Source organism: Diceros bicornis (genome assembly GCF_020826845.1).
Source record: "Diceros bicornis minor isolate mBicDic1 chromosome 13 unlocalized genomic scaffold, mDicBic1.mat.cur SUPER_13_unloc_1, whole genome shotgun sequence".
Taxonomy (NCBI): domain Eukaryota; kingdom Metazoa; phylum Chordata; class Mammalia; order Perissodactyla; family Rhinocerotidae; genus Diceros; species Diceros bicornis.
Genome location: NW_026690866.1, coordinates 17,502,665 through 17,515,527, shown reverse-complemented (window position 1 = coordinate 17,515,527; position 12,863 = coordinate 17,502,665). Strand labels below are relative to the sequence as shown.

General features: G+C 43.8%; 1 long non-coding RNA gene across 1 annotated transcript; it reads left to right on the top strand.

Moving 5' to 3' along the window:
• Positions 1-293: 293 nt before the first annotated feature.
• On the top strand, positions 294-4,329 carry LOC131401685 (uncharacterized). Its single transcript, XR_009217838.1, has 3 exons — positions 294-356; positions 2,728-2,763; positions 4,285-4,329. It is a non-coding gene; the product is annotated as an uncharacterized LOC131401685 (long non-coding RNA).
• Positions 4,330-12,863: the final 8,534 nt, after the last annotated feature.

Below are 12,863 nucleotides of genomic sequence, written 5' to 3'. Positions count from 1 at the left end.
GGATAGGAATCTGGAAAATCCAGCCACAGCCAACAGTTACAGTTAAATCAGTAAGTAAAAATAAAGAAAAGTGAATGGGGTTGGCCTTTCCATCCAACAACCTATAAAAGGCCTCAAAAGCTTGTTTGCACTTTTTTCCCCCCTCAGACACGAAAAGCATCCGTGGAGCTCAAGTTTCAGGTGAAACCAGGCTCAGGGTCCACCTGTCCTTGCTGATCCATGGATTTCGTTGTGACCAGATGAGTACCCTGTGGACCTGGTACCAACAGGTTCCAGCAGCCTTTGCTGTGCAGAAGACCTGCTAGTGAGCTTTCCTGGGCTCAGGTTGTCACCACCTGGAGTCACTGAGAGTGAAGGTATCTTGAGGAAAATTATTGATGTTTGATGGATGGAAAGATGGTAAGCTGTGTGTGGTTCTGTGTGGTAAATATTTCAGTAAGTACAGTTATATGCAAATAAGAACATATGAAAGAAACGTAAATAACTGCAAATGTGGATTATAGTAGAAAATATAGATTTACTTGCATTGCATTATAGTCAAAAGTCAGGATTTATATATAATATGAATACAGAAATGTTTTGCGTGTGTATGTAGTATTAGAAGACATCCCATGAAATATTAGCAGGGATACTCAGCAACATTCCTTAGACCCATTCAATTTGACTTCTAAAGTCCTATAAATCCTCCACAAAAATTTGAAATAAAGGAGCATTCAAGGAAAAAGATGATTGGAACTTCTTTGTATTAATAACAAATTTAAAAATGAATTTGCCAGTAGCCAGATTTATTTTGAGCATTTTTTTCTTTATGACATTTCAAATCATTTGGAGGAGTACTAAGCAACACTGTAGATTGAAGGGAAGGGCGCTAGTCTCCAAAAAGACTGTCCTCTCCACCTTGCCTTCTAAAGGGAATTAACTTTGTTTCTTGAAATTTTTCTGAAATAATGGTCTGGTGATTCACGTTGCAGAGAATCTTGTTAAGTAATTTTGTATTTAGTTGTTGGCCTCTACTAATTGTGTGTGTACGTGTGTCTGTGCCTTTTTCATTTTAGATTTCCTGTGATGTTCTTGAGGGGAATTTGTGCTTGTCATACAATAGACAGTCTCTGAGTGTATAATTAATGGTGACCAACCATCCTCGTTTATTCAGGACAGTGGGGTTTTCCAGGACACAGGACATTTAGTGTTCAAACCAGGGCAGTCCTAGACAAACCGGGATGGTTCCTCATCTCATGAGCCAGGCCCTGGGACACATGCATGGGGACCTGGAGAACCAGAGAGACCTTGTTCCACCTCCATGGAATTTACATTGTATTTGGGAATTTGGATTTTGAAAAGTTAATGATGAGAGTGATGTGGGAGTTTGGCACAAGGGGAATCAACATGAGGAGGCAGAGAAGCCCTCTTGAGAAGGACTGATATTTATCTTGAGAGCTGGAGTTGGGACTGGATTTAGCTGGTAGGAGTGTTAGACTGGAGTGAGGGTGTGGGATTGTGTTCAAGAGAGTTTTTCAGGCAGAGGGACCGCATGAGGACACCCCTGAAGCAGAGAGCCTGGTGTGTCCATGAACTGAGAAGAAGGATGGCTGAGCCGAGTCAACAGAGGGGGAGGAGTGTGAGCCACACCGGCGAGGGGAGACAGGCAGGACCAGATGAGGGGTGATTGGGACTCTGTTCTAAGACCAGTGGGAACACTCTGGAGAGATGCGAGTAGAAGGATGATGTGATTAGCGTTTGGTCTAAGCATGTGGGTTAAAATGGACTTCATGGTTAAGAATGAAGACTTAATATGCAAGATGGGAGGTGCTGGGAATAAGATTAGGAATAAGATGATTGTTCCCTACGCCTGAGTGATGGCTGTGGAGTAGGAAAGAAGTAGAAAGAAAAGACCATGGAGTGTAGAACCGAGAGAACATAACGGTACTTTCTTGCCTGCATGTGTCAGATGGCACAGGGCACTGACTGTTCTCGCTGCTGTCTGTGCAGACCTGCAGGTGCCCCCTCACCCAGGTGTGTGTGTTCACCCCTCTTTTCCACTCACAGGCCCCCCCTTCCACATCCTAAAAGAAGTCAGGCCTTACTTGTGAGGGTGTTGTCTCACACGGGAGACACGTAGGAGAGCCCCTGCAGGCTTCAGAGCAGCCCCTTCAGCATCTCCATCACCTTCCTTCCTTCCCCTCTCTCGCTTTCCACACCCAGAATGACCCCTGCTCAGTATTCCACAGCTCCATGATCTTCCTCCCCCAGGCTTGAGAAGGGTGGGGTAGCCACTGGGGTGGACATCATCTGCACCTTCCACTCTGACCCCCGCAGGTCCCGGGCTGGACAGAGAGTGACTCTACTGGGAGCTGAGCCATGAGACTCAGTGCATCACCCACCTGGGCTCCTTCACCCTGGACTGAGAGAACTTCTACGTCAGTGGTGAGGGGCTGTGCTACAGCCATGCTGTCTCTCCCAGTCAGAGTTCTGTGTTCCCTCCGTTGCTCTAAAGTGAGCTATGATCCATCTCTCTATCCTCCTGGTCTGGGTTCAGTCTTCTCATCACTGTGTGATCACTGGGTCCAGCCACCTTCCATCTCAATTCCTTCCCCCTGAACACCCCTCCACTCGTCCCCTCTGCTTTCCCCTCTGTTTTTCCCACAAAGGTCCCTACATCCTTCCTCTCCCTTAATGTTTTATGTTCACCCCAACTCTTGCTGAGCTCCTCTCGCCTTCTCTCCACAGGTTACACCTATGGAGCCGTGGCCCCGACTACCAACAGTGAGTATTCCTGGCCCTGATCTCCTGTGTCCCGTCTGCATTTGGGGTTTGGGAGCACTTGTTCTCCTTCACCTGCTGTCCTTGGTGAGGGAAGGACCTGGAAGGGCCCTAATTCATCCCTTCTCTCCCTCCCGGGTTCTGATGGAGAGTCCCAGCCCAGTGTGAGAAAGCCTAAGACACAGACATGTTCTCCACCACATTCTGACCCCATGTGGTTTTCACTTTAATTCTCCTAAAGCCCTGCCCTTGGTCCTCCTTTTCCAGGTATCCCATCTATCTGCCCATTTTTCTGCCTATCTGCCTCTCCTCCGAGTTCAGTCACTCTTGTTCACCTCTCTCTCTCTCTTGGGCTCCTCTCATCCACAGGCTTACTCATCCCGCTACTCACACAATCATTCATCCCATCACTCTCATTTATGCTTCACCTGTGAATGGTGGTCCTGAGACAGCCTGTGCTTTAGCCCGTGTGAGCCTGGGGGCTACTCCCACTCTGTCCCTCCTTGATGACAGACTTATCCACAGCTCCCGAGCCGGCCAACACGTCCCTGCCTACTTGATCATCACCTGTGCCACCAGAAGCCACCACAGGTATCTGGGGGTCCCTTTTCCTTCCCAAGAGAAGCACTCTGGCCCCACTCCCCATGAGCCAGGTGTGATCCAGGAGCTGGGAAGCCAGGGTGTGAAATTCTGGTTTTAGGGCAATCATGCTGATCACAAAGATTATACCAAATATTCAGTCTAAGGTCAGCCATCAGAGAGTCCCTAGTCTTGTGAAATTAACACAACATTACAATACAATGTGGGATATTTCGGGGAGAGGCACCTGGCATAATTTGGAGGGGAGGAGCTTGCTAGAGAAAGTTTCACCAGAATGAAGTCTTTAAGAATGAGTAGGAGGGACCCTGGCAAATAGAGGATGAAGGGTTTTCCTGGCAGAGAGGATTCCATGAGCAAAGGCTCCAGCCACAAACAACATGCCGTATGGGGAGAATTGAAACGAATTTGGGTTGCATGCAGCATAATGTTTAACCCGCAGTAGATGGATAAAATGAGACTGAAAGGTCAGCAGGAGCCAGATTGAGTAGAGCCTTGAGTGCCAGGTCACGAAGGTTGAACTAAACACTGAAGGCCAAAGGGAGCCATGGGTTGTACTAGAGAAGTGGTGGCCATAGTGAGGTATTCATTTCAGAAAGATTCTTCTAGTAGTCCATGTAGAACATCCTTTAGACACAGCATCCAGTGAGCCTGCTGGGGTGTTGGTCCGGGTGAAGGAAGTTAAGACCTGAGCTAGGACAGGGAGGGAGAGAGGGAATGTATGTGAGGACCAGTGTGCAAGGTGAATGGGTGTTACTGGGAGGGAGGAGGAGCTGAGCTGATATGCTGGTTCTGACTTGGGTGACTCCACGGTTGGGTGGTGGTGCCACTGGGACAGAAGACGACAGATTATAATGAGTGCAGGACTCTGGTCTGGTCTCAGGCCAGCTTTCAGAGATGGCCATCGCTCTCCCTCTCGTCTTGCAGCTTTGGGGCACAACCTGAAGACCCTCACAGTCAACGTCACCATCTCTACCCTCCGGTATTTATCAGACATGAGCAACGGCTAGACCACGTTCAACTTCACTGAGAGGGTCTTGCAGAGCCTGGTGAGACCCTGGTCCCAGCAGCTCCTGGTAGTTAAATCCCATCCAGCCCCTCCCCCAACCCCTGTCCCTCCTGCTCCTCCTCCTCCTCCTTCCTCCCCAGCTGTATCCTTGTTCAAGAAGAGCAGCCTGCGCCCCTTCTACTCAAGTTGCAGACTGGTCTCCCTCAGGTGAGACCCTCCCCTCAGCATTTGCCCCTAATGACCTCTTTTGTGACCACCCCTATCTGTCTCCCCAGTGTCCTCCCATTTCCTCCTTCCTTTTCTGTCCCCCACCCCCAGAGGTTTCAGGAACTCTCTCTAGAGTCCCCACATCCCTCTCTCCCCAGGCCTGAGAAGGATGGGCCAGCCACCTGTGTGGACGCTGTCTGCACCCACCACCTTGACCCCGTGGGCCACCATGCCTTTGTGCTGGGAGCTGAGTGTCTCCACCTGTCTGCTCTTCCTCTCGGTGGCTCCAGGCTCTGCAGCCCAGAGTTTATCCATCCAGAGAGAGTATCAGCTACATTTCCGCATCATCAGCTGGAACCTCAGCAACTCGGAGCCCACATCCTCGGAGTACACCGCCATGCTGAGAGACACCCAGGACCAGGTGGGTTCTCCCTCTCCCGTCTCTCCTTGCCCTGAGGGCACCGTCATTCCTCCATCTGACTTACATCTGTTATGTGATTGTTTCAACCCTTCACTTTCCCTGCATGTCTGGGTTTTCTCAGTGTCCAGAGGTGATGTCCTAGATGCCTTCCCCATTTCTCACATGGGTAAACTGAAGCTCAGAGAGGGGAGTATTGTGCCTAATGTCACACAGTGAGTTAGGGGCAGAGCCAGGATTTGAAGTCAGGTCTCCCTTGCTCCAAGTTCTGTGATCTTTCACTGGCACCAGTGGCCCCCTGCGTCCCCAGGAGACCTCCATCTCACCCACTCTCCCTCGCGTTTGTTCTAGGTCACCAAGGTCTACAGAGGCAGCCAGCTTTGAGACATGTTCCACTCCTGCCTGGTCACCGACTTGATGTATGTTGAGGAGATTGGAAGCATTGGCTGAGCTGGGTGGCTGATGACTCTGAGCTTCCGTGACACATCATTGATCTGGAAGTCACTTACATCGTGCCCAGTCTGCCCCACATCCCTGTCAGCTAATCCTAACATCCCCTTCCATAGGTTTTCGAGGGATGAGAAAAGCATTAACATTTGGTGCCACCAACTTCCAGCATCCTGCTCCTCCTCCTCTTCTGGAGACTTTAAACAAATATCAGCAGTCTAACTGTGCTCTCCAATAGTGGATCCGCTAACCACATGGGGCAATTTAAATTTTTTATACACCTGTTAGGATACGATTCACATATTGTGTGTGGAGAGGAGTGTATTTTTTAGGTTTTTCTATATACAATATATTCTCATCTGCAAAACTAATAGTTTTACCTCTTCCCTTCCAATCTGGGTTTCTTTTATTCCTTTTTCTTGCCTAATTGCCCTCATTAGAACCTCTAGTACCTGTGATTAACATACGAGATATGGGAAGACATCGTTGTCTTGTCCCTGGTCTTAGGGGGAAATTTTCAGTCTTTCACCATTGACTATGGTGTTAGCCGTGGGTTTTTCATTGATGCTGTTTATAGGTTGAGAAAGTTTTTTTGTATTCCTAATTTGTTGAGTGTTTTCTTTTTTAGACATGAAGGGCGTTGTATTTTGTCAAATTCTTTTCTGTGTATGTGGTCGAGATTGCGTGATATTGGCCCTTATTCTATTAATAAAGTTTTCAGATATTAAGCCAACCCTTCAACTAGAGGTGAGAGATTAAGATGTTCTCAAGTCTTTCCTGGGCATGCCACAGCCCTGAGCACTTGTGGCCCTCTAGATGCCCACAAATACACTGGAGCTTTTCAAAGCCCCCTGTGGACATCTCATTCCCCCAATTGTTCTTCTAAGTTTTTGGCTCACCTCTTGCCTGCCTCAGCTAGTATCACTCCCTCAGGCAACTATAATAGAAAACAATTAGCCCTGAATATTTTTAGCAAGTGCCCTGGGGACAGACTTTCCTCCCTGGGCAAGCTCTGAGTCAAGTAACGTCAAGCCCTGAACATGGGGCTTTTTCGGGAAGCTGCCAGGAAGGTCAGCTAGTGACAGTTCGATGGGCATGGGTCTTTTCAGAGCTCCAAACCCATTATGGCTGCTTGGCTGCTGGTTGTCTCAACTACCATGGTTCTGAGACTGATGGTTTTCAAAGTTATGGAGGATATTGTGAGAGCAGGATGGGAATAGTGCAAGTTATAATGCCACAAAGTTTGCTCCCGTTATCAAGATTCCACCATGTTTCTTCACTAAACCCTCCTCAGATTCTTACAAACCGTTGATTAATTTCTAGACTTCTGAAAAGTTGATTTTGACCATTTTTACCAGTGTTCTCATTGTTTTTATGCATTTGCAGAAGTCCTTTCTCAAATGTTTCAGAAATGTTCTCCCTGTGGTTATTTATTTATAAATTAATTACTTAAAATGAAATTACATGAGAAATTCAGTTCCTCACTCACAAACACTAGCCACATTTTAAGTGCTTGATAACAACATGGGGCTAATAATTAGTGTATTTAATTGTGCAGACAAATGTTTACAGTATTGCAGAAAGTTATCTTGGACAGGACACAGAAGCAGGGAATCTAGAATCAGGGTAGAATTCTAGACACACTTGTTCATCCCTTGTGCCCTTCCAGGTCTGTCCCCCACAGTAACCACACTGGAGTGGACTCCCTGTGTACCTTGCCGCCTTGGCACAAAGACTGGAGAGAGTTGCCAGCTAGGAGGAATTCTTGTGGCTGACCCAGAATGTACCCAGCTGCAGAACTTGACTGTGGACAGGAAGAGTGTCCTTGGGGATGGTAAGGGTCCCTGGTCATTGGGAAAGGAAGTGAGGCCATTCTGGGGACTCTGGATGCCTGGGGCTGAGAGAGCATTGAACTTTCTCAGGCTGGCAAGAGGTGGCATAGTCCCCCAGTCTTTACCCACCATTGAGAGAGAGAAAAGGACACCAGTGTAATATAGGAGGCCATCACCTTCTCCTAGACAGCTCTGTGACCTCAAGCTAGTCACCTCCCCTCTCTGGACTTTTGTTTCCTTATCTTTGCAATGAAAGCCACTGGGCCAGATGGTCAGTGAGGGCCTCCAGCTGTGTGTGAAGCAGACTTACAGGTTTGGGGGTCATGTGGTTTCTGATCCACAGGCTATAGTTTGCCAATTCCCGCTCTAGATGAGCAGAAATGCACTAAAACTTTTTGCAGTGGTGGAAGTGTTCTATATCTGTGCTCTCCAGTACATGGCCATATGTGGCTGTTGAGTACTCGAAGGACGGTATTGTGACTGGTCTTTATTGTTACTGATTTTTAATGTTACTGAGGTACTAGATTTTTTATTTTATTTAACTAAAATTAATTTTAATTCAAAAAGAGACTTGTTGCTGCTCCATATCAGACAGTACACCTCTAAGAGTTTGTCTGGATAGAGGTACAAGTAGGGGGAACTGCACCCATCACCCCATGCCCACTGTGTGCTGTGTGTCCTCCTTTCCTGGAGTTTATGTTGTAGCTGGCAATAACAAGAATAGAGAATTGAAACTTATCAATTATTTGATGTGAACAAACTCATACTTGGAGGCGGTATGCAGAGAAGACTTCCTGCGGCATATTACACTGTAGGTTAATCCTAGAAAATGAATATTTTGCAAATAGATAAAGTAGAAGGGGATGATGTGTTTCCAGGCATGGAAGAACACTTTTGAGCGGGATTTTACAAATTTAGAGAGATCCCATAGGCTTGCCATCTATGATGACCCATTCTCCCCCCAACCGTCATAAGAAAATCCAGCCCAAATTCAGTCCTCTGTGCCCAGAGGTATGAATTTGGTTTAATTTATTACACTTTTGTTCTGTGATAATGGTCTTGGATTTTGTAGCAAAGTGTGTTCACATTTTAGAGATGGAAACTAAAATGGGGTGAAACATCATGATGTCTACTTGACTTTAATATTTCATTGAAAACATGGGATGAATCAAGAGTGGCATGTGTTAATAATTTATACATTGATGAATTATTGTTTTAATTGGATTGAATATACATTTTTCAATCTAGATGATGGATGTTTATGAGACTGTTCCCTTCATTTTTCTGTGTCTAAAAAGTTTTATTAAAAAGAGTGAAACACACTCACATGCATTCTCCATTTCATTCACTTCCAGAATATTCTCCCAATAGAGATGACACCTTGACTGAGAAGCCTGGTAAACCTGCAGGAAGCCCCAGCCCATGGTAGGGGACGAGTATGTTGATGCTGTGTCTCATTGAAGAGAACCGTGCGCACAGTGTCTTGGATGATGAAGAATTTTGGCCAACCCTTGTCAAGGAGGGTTGAGGCACAGTGGGGTCACCAGGAGCCCTTGGGCGATGACAGGATGTGGCTCACCCCACCACTTGTCTCCCCAGACCTCCCCTTCTGGGCCCTTATCCTCATCTTCTTGGCGGGACTCCTGGTGCTCATCACAGGCCTGATCTACTGTCTCCTAGTAAGCCATGACGTGTTGATTGTCTTCTTATTGCGTTGTAAGAGCTCTTTATATATTATAAATACACATCCTTTTCTAGGGATATGTTTTGGAGATGTTTTCTCCCAGTCTGTGCGTGGCTTGCCTTCTCCTTCACCACATGAGTCATTGGGGGAATGTAAGTGACAGTCATCATGAGTTTCCACTACACTTGAGAATGGCTAACATTAAAATAACTGACTAAAGCAAGTGTTGTTGAAGATGTCAAGTCACTGAAACTCTCATCGAGTGCTGATGAAAAATAGCTTGGATGCGTCTTTAATAATTACATACGTCTACCCAGCCATTCCTCTCCTAGCAATCCATCTAAGGGAAATAAACACATATGTCTATACACAGACTTGTACACACATGTTGATAACAACCTATTTATAGTAGACGAAAACGGAAAACAACCCAAATGTCCATCTACTGGTGAACGGATACACAAAGTGTGGTAAATCCCCACAGTGGAATACTATTCAATCATAAAAAGGAATGAATTATTTTTTTTTCTTTTTTAATTATTTTATTGAAATTATAAAGGGTTTTACATTGTGTAATTTTGAGTGTTCATTATTATATGTGAATATCTGTATAGACTGCATTGTTCTTACCACCAGTAGTCTGATTTTTATCCATACCATACACATGTACCCCTTTAACTCTTTCACACAACCGCCAGCCCTCTTCCCCTCTGGTAAGCACTAATCTGCTCTCTTTATCCCTGTGTATGTTTATCTTCTACATATGAGTGAAATCATGCATAGTTCTTTGTCTGGCTTATTTCATTTAACATCATACCCTCAAGGTCCATCCAAGTTGTTGCAAACAGGATGATCTTGTCTTTTTTTTCTGGCTGAGTAGTATTCCATTGTATATAATACATACCACATCTTCTTTATCCCTTCATCTGTAGCAGGGCACTTGGGGTGCTTCCATATCTTAGCTATTGTGAATAATGTCGCAGTGAAAACAGGGGTGAGTAAATCTCTTTGAATTGTTGATTTCAATTTCTTTGAATAAATACCCAGTAGTGGGATAGCTGGAATGTATGGTATTTCTATTTTTAACTTTTTGAGAAATCTCCATACTGTTTTCCTTGGTGGCTGCACCAGTTTGCATTCCTACCAGCAGTGTGTGAGGGTTCTCTTTTCTCCTTATCCTCTCTAACATTTGTTATTTTTTGTCTTGGGAGTTATAGACATTCTGACAGGTGTAATGTGTTCACCCATTGTAGTTTTGATTTGAATATCCCTAATAATTAGTGATGTTATACATCTTTTCATGTGCCTGTTGGGCTTCTGTATATCTTCTTTGGAAAAATGTCTGTTCATATCCTCTGCCCATTTTTAGATTGGATTATATTTTTTATTGTTGTTGGGTGTATGAGTTGTTTATATATTTTGGAGATTAACCCCTTGTCAGATATATGATTTGCAAATATTTTTTATTAGTTCGTGGGTAGTCTTTTCGTTTTTTTTTTTGAGGAACATCAGCCCTGAGCTAACATCCGTGCTAATCCTCCTCTTTTTTTCTGAGGAAGACCAGCTCTGAGCTAACATTTATTGTTAATCCTTCTCCTTTTATTTTTTTCCCCAAAGTCCCAGTTGATAGTTGTATTTCATAGTTGCACATCCTTCTAGCTGCTGTATTTGGGACGCGGCCTCATCTTGGCCGGACAAGCGGTGCGTCTGTGCGTGTCTGGGATCCGAACCTGGGCCGCCAGTAGTGGTGCTTGCCCACTTAACCACTAAGCCACGGGGCTGGCCCTGTCTTTCCGTTTTGTTCATCATTTCCTTTGCCTTGCAGAAGCCGTTTAGTCTCATCTAGTCCCATTTGTATATTTTTTCTTTTCTTTCCCTTGCCTGAGTAGACATGGTATTGGAAGGGTCAGCTAAGACCAATGACAAAGACTGTACTGCGTATATTTTCTTCTAGGAGTTTTATGGTTTCAAGTGTTAGATTCAAGTCTTTTATCCATTTCGAGTTAATTTTTGTGTATGGTGGAATATAATGATCTACTTTCATTCATTTGCATGTGGGTGTCCAGTTTTCCCAACAGCATTTATTGAAGAGACTTTCTTTTCTCCATTGTGTGATCTTGGCTCCTTTGTCAGAGATTAACTGACCACAGATGTGTGGTTTTGTTTCTGGGCTTTCAGTTCTGCTCCATTGAGCTATGAGTCTGTTTTTGTCCCAGTACCATGCCATTTTGATTACTATAGCTATGTAATATATTTTCAAGTTAGGATTGTGATGCCTCCAGCTTTGTTCTTTCTTCTCAGGATTTCTTTGTCTATTTGAGGTCTTTTGTTATTCCATATATATTTTAGGATTCTGTGTTCTGTTTCTATGAAGAATGTCATTGGGATTCTGATTGGGATTGCATTGAATCTGTAGATTACTTTAAGTAATATGGACATTTTAACTGTGTTTATTCTTCCAATCCATGTGCGTGGAATATCTTCCCATTACTTCAGGTTATCATTGATTTCTTTCAATAAAGTCTTATAGTTTTCATGTATAGTTCTTTAACCTCTTTGGTTAAATTTATCCCTAGACACTTTTTTCTTTTTGTAGCAATTGTAAATGGGATTGTATTCTTGAGTTCTCTTTCTGTTAGTTCATTATTAGAGTATAGAAATGCAAGTGATTTTTGTAAGTTGATTTTGTACGCTGTAACCTTGGTATAGTTGTTGATTATTACTAATAGTTTTCTGTTGGATTGTTTAGGGTTTTCTATATTTACAATCATGTCATCTGCAAACAGCAAGAGTTTCATTTCTTCCTTTCCAGTTTGGATTCCTTTTATTTCTTTTTCCAGCCTAATTGCTCTGGCCAAAACCTCCAGTACTATGTTGAATGGGAGTGGCCAGAGTGGGCACCTTTGTCTTCTTCCTATACTCAGAGGAATGGCTTTAAGTTTTTTGCCATTAAATATGATGTTGGCTGTGGGTTTGTGATATATGGCCTTTATTGTGTTGGGGTACTTTCCTTCTATACCCATTTTATTGAGAGTTTTTATCATAAATGGATGTTGGATCTTGTCAAATCCTTTCTCTGCATCTGTGGAGAGGACCATGTGATTTTTATTCCTCATTTTATTAATGTGGTGTATCACATTGATTGATTTGCGGATGTTGAACAATCCCTGCATCCCTGGTATAAATTTCACTTGATCATGGTATGTGATCCTTTTAATACATTGCTGTGTTCCATTTGGTGATATTTAGTTGAGGATTTTTGCATCTGTGTTCATCAGCGATATTGGCCTGTAATATAACTTCTTTGTGCTGTCCTAGGCCGCTTTTGCTGTCAGGGTGATGTTGGCCTCATAGAATGAATTAGGAAGTGTTCCATCTTCTTCAACTGTTTGGAATAGTTTGAGAAGCATGGGTATTAAATCTTGTTTGAATATTTGGTAGAATTCTCCAGAGAAGACATCTGCTCCTGGACTTTTGTTTTTTGGGAAGGTTTTTGATGACCATTTGAATCTCTTTATTTGTGATTGGTCTGTTCATTTTCTCTATTTCTTCTTGAATCAGTTTTGGGAGGTTGTACGAATCTAATAATTTATCTATTTCTTTTAGGTTATCCAATTTGGTGGCATGTAAGTTGTTCAGTGTATTCTCTTATTGTCCTTTGGATTTCTGTGGTAACTGTTGTAGTTTCTCCTCTTTCATTTCTAATTTATGTCTTTGAGCTTTTTCTCTTTTTTTCTTAGTGAGTCTGGCTAAGGGTCTGTCAGATTTGTTTCAATCTTCACAAAGAACCAGCTCTTTGTTTCATTGATCCTTTCTACTCTTTTTTTAGTCTCTATTTCATTTATTTCTGCTTTAATTTTTATTATTTCCCTCATTCTGCTGACTTTGGGCTTCATTTGTTCTTCATTT